The sequence below is a fragment of the Olea europaea genome, chromosome 10 (genome assembly GCF_002742605.1).
Source record: "Olea europaea var. sylvestris chromosome 10, O_europaea_v1, whole genome shotgun sequence".
In the NCBI taxonomy this organism is placed as follows: Eukaryota; Viridiplantae; Streptophyta; class Magnoliopsida; order Lamiales; family Oleaceae; genus Olea; species Olea europaea.
In genome coordinates this window covers 9,754,106-9,765,673 of record NC_036246.1, presented here as the reverse complement: position 1 = coordinate 9,765,673, position 11,568 = coordinate 9,754,106, and positions in this window count along the sequence as shown.

Genomic DNA, 11,568 nt, shown 5'->3' with positions numbered 1-11,568 from the left:
TATTTTCACCTTTCATTGCGGCAAAATGTCATTTCCTCCAATTTCTTAATAAAGATTGTAAAATGACAAATGTAACCTCCTATTTAAATTTAAAAAAAGGAAAAAGAAAAGAAACATTAAAGAACAAATTAATTTATAATTATTTATTTAGAATTTATTTGTATTTTTTTGAAAATTCTAAGAGTGTAGTTACAATTTGTTCTCTATTTTTATTTTATTTAAATAAGATGGTATATTCATCATTTTATAGCTTTTAACTAAAAAAATGGATGAAAATGATGATTTTAGCAATGCAATATGAAATGAAGAGTAAAAATGTCAAAAAATGAAAGGCATGGACGTTTTGCACAATAATATTGAAAGGTATGAATGTTTTATGATAATTACCTTTTAATAATTTATTTGGACTTATGTACAGTTTTTAAAAAAGTTTAAGAGTATAATTGCAATGCAATGCAAAAATAAGAGTGAAAATATCAAAAAATGTAAGATATCGACGTTTTGCATAATAATATTGAAAGGTATAAACGTTTTGTGTTAATTACCCTTTTAATAATTTATTTGGAGTCATGAACAATTTTTTTAAAAGTTTAAGAGTATAATGCAATTTGTTTTTTAATTTTTCTTTTCTTTTTTTATTTTATTTAAATATGAGCGTATATTTGTTATTTTACATTTTTTTTTATTGAGAAGTTTGATGAAAATGACCTTCTCAACAATAAAAGGTGAAAATATGAGGTAAAAATGCAAAAAATTAAAAGGTGAGACGTTTTGAATAATAACATTGAAAAGTACGGATACTTTGTGTTAATTACCCATAAGAGTAATACTATTAAATATAATTAATCTACAATTGCCATTCTACATTTTCACAAAGGTTAATTAGCACAAAACGTCCATATCTTTCGATGTTTTTGTGTAAAACGTTCCTACCTTTCGTTTTTTAACAGATTACACCCTCACCTTTACCTTTTTTTGAGCAAAACGTCCTTCTGTCAACTCCCCGTTAAAATGTTCCGTTAAATCAAAAGGTAATTAGCACAAAAGGTCCCTACCTTTCAATATTATTGTGCAAAATGTCCTTACCTTTCATTTTTTGGTATAATTAGCACAAAAGGTCCCTACCTTTCAATGTTATTGTGTAAAACGTTCCTACCTTTAATTTTTTTACATTTTCACCCTTACTTTTCACCTTTCATTGCGAAAAAGGTCATTCTCATCCATTTTTTCAATAAAATGACGATTTTACCTTCCTATTCAAATAAAACAAAAAGAAAAGATGAATAACCAACTGCAACCGTAGTCCTTAAATTTTTTAAAAATTACAAAGAAATCATAAATTCCGAGCCACCACCACTTTCACAACCTATCAAGCTGCCAACTATAAATCAACATAATACCACCTTTCTGCCACCATTCCCACCAGACTCTGCCACCGTAAATGTGGTTGTTTTGGACAGATTGGTGACCAATACTATGGAAAAGGATATTGGGAAGAGTGAGGTGAGGTTGGTGGTGCTGGAGTTCGATAGGTGTTGTGGCCGAAAGGTAGTGCTATATGGATCTATAGGTGGTGGCTTGGTAGGGTTATGAAAGTGACGGTAGTGGAAAGTTTAGAATTTATCTGTAATGTTTTGAAAGATTTAGGACTATGATTACAATTAATTAATTAATTATTTTTCTTTTCTTTTCTTTTTGTTTTATTTGAATAGGAGGGTAAAATCGTTATTTTATTGAAAAAATGGATAAGAATGACCTTTTTCGCAATGAAAGGTGAAAGGTAGGGGTGAAATGCTAAAAAAATGAAAGGTAGGGACCTTTTGCATAATAACATTGAAAGGTAGAGACCTTTTGTGTTAATTATGCTAAAAATGAAAGGTGGGGACGTTTTGTACAATAATATTGAAAAGTAGGGACCTTTTGTGCTAATTACCTTTTGATTTAACGGAACATTTTAACGGATAGTTGACAGAAAGACGTTTTGTGCAAAAAAATGTAAATGTGAGGGTGTAATCCGCCAAAAAATGAAAGGTACGGACGTTTTGTGCTAATTACCCTTTTCACAAATATTTCTTCACCCCTTTATTCCTGACACGTCGTCACCTACTCATTGTCCGACGAATCTTCATTGTGCATGCGCACCCACAACAGGTGCAACACGTAGTGTCTAGTGTCATTGCAGTTCGTGCACAATGGGGAGCCATCACAGCTGCTCATGAAATGCAGCGGTGAATGGGGTGTTACTGTATACACGAAATAGTGGCGAATGCTTCAAGCAGCTGCGACACGATGGTGTGATGTTGGTGCAATGTTTTTAGTGTGGTGTTGGTGTTTGTTGTGCTCGTGAATAGGTCTTTGTTGTGGTGTTGCTTGGTGTTTGGCTACACAATTTGACTGGAGGAAGACGGTGGAGTGAAATCCACAGCAACGGCAAGCCCAACATCACCAACCCATTTCAAACTCTTAACCTCATGCTAACCTAATCTAAAAGTCTGCTAGAGTTCAACTTCAGTACAGGGTCCGAATTTGGGTTCAATAAGATTTCTTAACTCTGAATCTCTGATCCGATGGTCACATTACAGCGACGCTCACAATGGTGCGTAATACGTTGTTACCACGCAGCACAATGACACCATTTTCTATGCAGGTTTCTGTGGATGGTTGTTGGTAGTTGTTTATGGATGGTTATGTAGTTGGTGCTAGAGATGGCAATTATGGCGTGGTAATAGTGGTGACATCGTCGATGTACAGATTTCTATGGGTGGGTGGTTGTTTTTTGGGTGGTGATTGCAATGGTTGTGCAGGTGGTGGTAGAGATAGTAGTTGTGGTTGTGGCGTTGGCGTTGGCGTTGGCGTTGGTAGCGGTAGTGACAATGAAGTGTGGGACAAAGAGTGTTTGCGATCAATTATTTAGCTATTGTGACCAATAAATAATACTTGATTTAAATAAATATGTAATTTTGATTGAATTTAGAATCGTGACTCAGAAATTTGTAAGTTGTGATCAACTAATTCGATAATTTGTGATCAAATTATTTTGATAATTTGTGATCGTAAATAAGTTATGATTTATAAAATTTGTGAAAATGAGAAACAAATAATATTATAAACACGAGAAACTCTCAAAATGAATACTTTATGCTAATTAGAAAGGTTTTTGTAAATCTTAAAATATTATGTGTGCTTGATTGACTTTATTTTTTATGAAAAATGTCATTTTACCATCCAAGTTCTTACTTCTGAACTATTTGATTAACATTTTTTACATGAAAAATATTTTTTTAAAGTTGGTCACGTGACTATATTTTTTTCAAAAAGAAGAAAAATATTTTATTTGGTGAGTGGTAGATTTTTTTTTTAATCATCTCTCTCTCTCTCTCTCTCTCCCCCCCTCCACCAACCTTTCTCTCATCTACTATCAATAAAAGATGGACAAGTATAACATTTTATAAATTGAAAATTAAACCAATCAGATACATTTAATTAATAATTTATAGTCAATTCAATTGCCTAGCTTATTTTCTTTACATTTAAATTTTATAAATGTAATCAAACACACCCTAAAGGATAATACTATAATTTCAACAAAGCTAGCTCAAAGTTTCAAAATTTTGCTTTAAAATATACTAAGAGCATCTCCAACATACTCTCTATTTTTAAAGCGCATATTCTATCGTATGCAAACCATAAATAAATTTAAAGAATTAAAATTTTGAAGTACTTTAACAAATTGTTTATATTTAACACTTAATTTTACTACTCTAAAAAATATTTATTATTTTTCTCTATATTTTATTTCAACTAACTTTTATTTAGATTATTTTATTATTTTCCTACATTAAAAATTGAAACACTTTAAATGCAGTTAATTTAAAAAGTCTCTTGGATCATGATTTTAAAGGTCGATTCTTTATAATAACTACATTTCACGTTTAGAGTCTTTTGGAGATATTCTAAAGCTTGTATGGTCCTCATTTTTTAAATTCATTTTTAATCACATATTTTTACAGTAAAATAATTTTGCATGTAATTCTAAATTTTTTCCTAACACATTTTCCAAAAAAAAAAATTATATTTCACAAAATTCATATTCAGAAAATCTTTATCAAAAAGAACTATTTTGGCACAACGAATTAAAAGGTATAAATTAATGAAAATACTAGAGTATTAAGTTGGATACCATTTTACAAGTTTTCATCGAAAAAGAACGTTATTTAAACTACATTTCATATCCAGTCTAAATTCATCTTACACCATATAATGTTATTTGACTAGCTTAAGAAAAATAGAACAAATAATTATTTTTTTAAATGTTAATAACTTTTGATAAATACGTTTTACACACTTATTTAGATAACAAATATGAATAATTATTGGCAAATATGGTGGATTATGGCTTAATTCTATGAAAATTATGTTTTGTAGAACAACATTAATGAATATGGTGGAATTTAGGAGGAAAAAAAAGAAGAAGATGAAAATGACTAAAATGGAAAAAAAAATCAAAGTTTAGGGATCAAAGTGCATATAGTCAAAAGATGACCCCTAAAGAAGAAATGAAGATGTGAAAGAGTCGAAAATCAATTGAGCGAATGAATTAAGCATTAAAAGAAGAAGAAGAAATAAGAAAAGAGATAAAAGAATGAGAAATGGAGTTTCGAGACTAAAACACAACTTTTGGATTTTTATTTACAATATGCGATGGCATGGTGTAATATACCTTGCGGTCACATGGTGTGATTCGGAGAATTTCAAGGCTGAATTTCGTTGAATTGTGCTATAGCATACAATTTTTATGGAAAACAAATTTTGGAAAGTCTTTTAAAGATCTAGGGCCATCCATAAGTAGTTTACCATGCATTACAACGCATTCATGTAGGTTTTAGAGTATAAAAGGAGGTAAGAAATATAAAGATCGATTCCAAGAGTCGAAGATTCAATTCAAGATTTAATTTGGTGATGTCGATTTTTCAATATTTCTTTTGTTTTCTTCTTCTTAACGTGCTATGTTAGATTTCTTGATAATAGAAGAACGATGAACCGTGTAATATGAAATTCTAATCTTTAGTTTTATATATTTGATATAAAAAACACGTTTTTTGGATGTTGAATTATTTATATTATTTTATTTTCTTCACAATTATTGTGAATGTGGTAGCTTATTTTATATATTCAAAAAAGGGGAAAGAGGCTTATTATGATATAAATCGTCATAGGGCCCGATAAAGGATATCAATATATCACCATACTTTATGTGAATTTTTAAGTGTCATAAAAATTCATGCATTACTTTATGTTCGCATCCGTCATAAAAATATAGTCGGGTTATATATGAGAACATATTTGACATTATTCAAGAGAGATTGTTGAATAAAATAAAAATATTGATTCGTCAAAATTCAATCGTGTTATCAAAGTGTAGAACTGATGTTAGAAATGATTATTACACAGGAATTCGGGATCCTAGTACGTTCGTCATTCATTAGAATATATCAACTTTCATTTAGCATAATTTGTATTTAATTTAGTTAATTCATTCATTATTGCATACATAACTTATTTTAATTATAATTTCACCATAACAAACACATCCTATTATTCTTGTTCGGATAAGACCACAATAATTAAAATCAAAATAAATCAATCCCGGTGAGACGATACTCGAATCCAATTTTATTTTATTACTTGTTAACTAACTATACACTCGCGGTAGTTTTTATTCGAAAGACATTTTCGTAAAAAAGTTTTTGGAGTCATTGTCGGGAATTAGGTTTTAGTTTACGTTTATTTACTTTGGTACTAATTCGAACATTTTTTATTTTATTTATTTATTTAGCTTTTGCTATTTTCGTTTATCCTAGTGCTACTATTTTTCTTTTTTCAAGTCTTGTATGTGAGGATTGCTTGGCGGTGAATTGATTCTTGCTAATCCAGAAAATCTAATGCACCTTTCATTGTAGACAAAGAAGAGTAGGAGCAGCACAACAGATCAAAAAGATCAAAAATAGCAATTATAAATGGCTAACGAGCAAAATAATCTAGTTGTTCAAGTCAACGAAAAGGAAGTTGTTAATGGGGGGAAATATGCTTATTGGGGATTTTATGACCCCACAAATTTTTCAGAGACAATCTAGCATTGTCGACCCACCATTTAAGCAACCTAATTTACAGTTGAAGACCAGAGTTATACATCCATTCTAGAATAGACATCAATTTTATGGTAGAATTGGAGAAAATTCACATATACACCTCTCTCGATTCTTAGAGATGTGTCACACTTTCAATATCAGGATATTTAAGATAATTCTATGTACATGGTATAAAAACACCATAAAGGATGATACTGTAATGTCAATGAACCTTGCTCGAAGTTTCAAAAATTTGCTTTAAAATATTCTAAGGTCTTGTTTGGTCCTCATCTTATAAATTCATTTTTAATAACATAATTTTGCAAGTAACTTTAATTTTTTTTCCTCACACATTCTCCAGAGAATTATATTTCACAAAATTCATATTTAGGAAATCTTTACCAAAAACAGCTATTTTGGCACATCGGATTGAAAGGTATAAATTAATAAAAATACTAGAGAGTATTAAGTTGGATACCATATATAAATTTTCATCAAAAAAGAATGTTATTTTAAGCCCTGGTTTGAGATCCATTCTTTTGATAAGAATGAATTTTTGAATAGTGTATTGATGAGAAATGTATGGTTAAAAAATAAAAATAAAAAAAATTTGCGCGTAATATTATTTTATTGAAAAATATGTGGTTGAAATGATATCAAAACACTATTTAAAAATATATTTTTCTAAAAGAATGGAAATCAAACATGAACTTTCACTCTACATTTTATATCCTAGACTAAATTCATTTTACAATGTATAATGTTATCTGCAAACTTAAGAAAAATAGTACAAATAATTTATATTTTGTACTGAAAAACAAAAAATAATAGTAACCTCAATCCCATATAATGTACTATCTACATGGTACAAGTACATGTACATCTAAAATTCTTATTCTTTAAAACTCATTCTTCATGAAATCCATTCATTAATTACACGCTCTTGCTAAGCCCTTGTTTGGATTCCATTTTAATTTAACGCATTTTACTCTTCTTCTTCTTCTTTTATTATTATTATTATTATTATTATTATTATTTCAACCACACATTATTCAATAAAGTAATATTATATGTAAATTCAAAACTTTTCTTACTTTTCAATCATACATTTTTTGAAAAATTATTTTAGAAAAGTAATTTTTTCACCCAAAATCTCATTAAAATGGAACCCATACAAGGGCAAAATAATTTCTCCCATAAATTCAAAACTTCTTCATGCCTTTTAATCAAGCATTTTTTAAAAAAATAAAATTATTTTTTACAAAATCTATTAAAAATTTTGAGCCTCATTTTTCCGTTAAAATAAGTTTTGTAATAGCAGCTTGTTTGGTTCGGATTAGAATTCGATTTTAATTTAAGTCAAACAATTAATACGAACCACATCCGTCAATGGTCCCCACAACTTTTTAATCACACATTTCAAAAACTTCTATCACAATCTACTAAAACATTTAGGGTCTGTTTGGTGCTGATTTTGAAAATCAATTTTTCGACTATTAGCTTGAAGGGTGGGTTACTCCTATGAGTCAAGAAGTCAAAAATGACGGCTCATTATGATAAGTAATAGTCAGAAAATTGATTCTTTGACATGAAAAGTCAGCACCAAACGGGGCCTAATTTTAATCCTCATCAAACACCCTTTAGGAATGTGTGATTAAAAAGTATGACAAAATTTTAAATTTACATACAAATTTATATATAAGTAGAATGTATAATTAAAAATGAGTATAAAAAAAAAGTAATTGGAAAGGGATCAAACATGGGTTTTTTAGGTTATCTCCAATGCTACACCAAAATTTGCATCATGTTGCATCAAATATTGCACCAAACCAAAATTCATTTTCAACCATTATACCAAAACTTACACCAAATGAATAATGTTTAACCATTTTCTTCCCTTTTTTTATTCTTATTAATTTAATTATTTTATAAATACATAAATTACTAAATGAATAATTATATGAAATTACAGAAAAGATTAAATCTATTAATAAATATAAAAACATAGTACAATTAATAAAAATATTACAACAATAAAAATATTAAATCATGCCATTAAAAAATAGTGCAATGCATTTCAAATTTGGATATTACGATATTATGAAATAGCAAAAAAATTTCTTAATTATCAAAATTTATTTTAAATGCAAATAATAATTTATTGTATTAAAAAAATATATAGCACAAATGACATAAATACTTTAATCAATTTATTTGGGAAGAAAAAGCAAGGGTAAAAATGACATTATATACTTTGCACCAAAATGGTGCAAAGTTTGGTACCACATTGAAAGAAATTTGAGCCCTCATGGCATAATTCAATGATGCAAAGAACATAAGTGAGATAGTTTCAATCTTGCTGATAGTCGCATTGTGAGGATTCGATTCTTGATATATAAAATTAGACTCTTTGTGAGTATCAGTGTACAAGCAAATTTTTGTTCCCTTACCTGTTGGAGGACATCTCGCGATTTACCTCTCTCACGATACTTCAGAAATGAAACGATGAAAACCCTTAAAGTTGGGATTCAACATTTTTTTTATTGAAGGAAATTTGCATCAAAATTTGGTGCATTTGATTCGCGATGCTCTTGGAGAATGCTTGGAGCATGCTGCAAACATGGCCTTTATTCGGTTTCTTACGATCTAACTTCGTCGTACCAAACACAATAATAAAGAATATATTTACGTCATTTCGGAAAAGACATATGGAGCCTGAATAATGTAATGGGAAAGCTTCATAAAAGCTGAGAGACCAGACGTGCGAAAAGCTAACAACATCTCGTAAATTGAAAAACAAATATTAAATCATGTGTGTGTACTTGTATTGTATTCGAGGACAATTTTCACTTCATTCCAACTTATATTTTTATCGAGAATTGGAAATTTGTTGCAAATGGTCCCTAACCTATTACCCACGCACAATTTTAGTCCCTATTTTTTTTCTTCACATTAGCACTCTCAACCAGTTATGGTGTGCAAATAATTTTTTTTTTTTTTTTTTTATGTTTTCCAATCATATGTCGGTTAAACATTTATTATTTTCATCAAAAAGACTATAATTCATTTACTTTTAATTTCATAAAAAAGATAAAAAAATAAATAAAGACTCTGAATTAAAAGAGCGCTGTAAATTTTTACTTTTAATGATCAAATGGATGAAAACTGTAGAAAAAGACCATTTGCACACCAAAATAATAGGTCGAGGATGTCAGAGCTGAAAAAAATGAATAGAATTTTTCTCCATCGAAGTATTTTTTCGCTCTTTAAAATTCACTAAATATTCCAATTAAAAGTCGGCCTTTTATTGAGTTGACACGATCATGGGAAGCCTGTAGGACCTTTCTTTTCATTTATGTTATTTTTTTTAAATAATGTTATTTATAATGTAATGGAGAGTTCGTTGTCATATAAACTGATGATCTTCTATAATCTAAATGAATAGTATTATTCATTTTTAAAGTGAAAGGGAAGAGTATTTTGAATTTCACAATGATATATTTGTACGACATATAAATACTTAAATATTTAATAAAGAACAAATGAAATGCATAACAAAGTTCATATAATCACATTTAATGATTTAAATTTATTGAATATAAAAGTTTTTATTGCATGTGTTTGTGTAAGTGATTAAATATTTGTTTGCGCAAATTATAGAGACTTTTGAAGTTTACGAAATGGTTTTTATATTGTCACTATACTTTTTGTACCACTTTTTAACTGTAAAGTCTTTAATATTTTCTTATTATCTCAGCCATATATGTACTTATTTTTTACCTTAGATTTTTATTAATTAGAACACGTGATCCTTGATAATGGTTCTGTTAGTGTGATTCGAAATGAGTTAAGTTGTGATTTGGATCCCGTTTAGCCCTCATTATTCCACATTATAATGTGAGGAATGGTAATTTTTCGAAGAATGTATGATTAAAAAAGAATGAAGTATTTTTGAGTTTACGTGTAATATTATTTTATTGAAAAATATGTTATCGAAAAGTTTGAACATAAGGAAGTACGAATGAGATGGAAAAAAGTTGGGGGCATAAATGTGAAAATGAGAAAATATTGAGAATCTTTAATACAATTAAAAATATTTTGCACATAAAAGAAAATCTGGTGATCATATAACTATCCTAATGATAATTATAGAGAAAACTCATCTTATTTTAAAGTTATAAAAGATCTCCCTCTTAGGCCTTAGAAATTATTTTTTTTTCTGTTTTGCGCATCTCTCTCAAGCTATATGTGTAAAATTATATTTATTTATTTATATATTTTTTATTAATTGTAACTGAAGAAGAAGAAGAAGAAGAAGAAGAAGCTGTTTTAGTTTTAAAAAGTCTATATTTCTAATCTTTTTGCAGAAGGTGATTTCATCTTAATCATATTTTTGTGAATATTGAGTACCCTATACAAAAAAAATTAATAAACTAAAAATCGAACAATATAAAAATATTTAATAAGGTCTTATTAACTTTATTAAATTATTCTAAAAACATGTATTTATTTTGATTTTTATAATTATATTCCAATTATATTTGGAAAAGGAAAAAGAATAGTAATTTTTAAAAAAATAAAAAAAATAAATTGACAATGTATGATTTCTCGTCTAAATCAAAAGAATGAAAAAGTACATCTAAATAAGTAATAAAAATGAAAAATATAGTTATGTATAATGGAATAATAATTTGAAAATAATGTTAATGTATAAAGTGAGAAATATATATTTATTTTAGCTGACATGATTATGAAACGAGAATTTTAAGAAATTTTGAAAATGTATATAATTTATTTAGGATATTGTTATTTGCATTCACAATTTTTATAAATGCGTCACACTCTATATACATTCCTATTAAAATATTAAAATTGTAAAAAATTACTATTTTCATTTACGTCAAATTTCAATATTGTCCATATTAAGTTTATTCATTGAAACATTATAGATCGATACAAACTTTATATATTCGTTCCACTATGAATACATTTATAATAAAATTTCAAAAATCACTATATTAATTCATCCAGTCACTCTTAACATTTAATCTGGTTCTTACTTGTTATTATCTATATTGTCATGTCGACGTTTTAATATTTAGTTATGACGGTTAGCAAATCTCTCCCTCTCTCTTTTTTGAATTTGTAAGATTTTCTCAGAAGTATACCACTCACGAAACCAAACAAATTCATTCTTGAATCATGTATTAATTATTATTATTATTATTATTGCTTACAAGCTCATAATTTTTGTCGTTTGTGTTTTGATTGATAATTTTAATTTTGTTTCTTTTTATAATGTAAGAATATTTGGACAAATATTGAAACTTATTTTGAAATTTTCCGTATATTTTCATATGTCAAATCAATACTTAAAAAAAAACATAAAATATAAGATCCCATTTTTCATATCACAAAAAAATTATAACTCTAATAATGT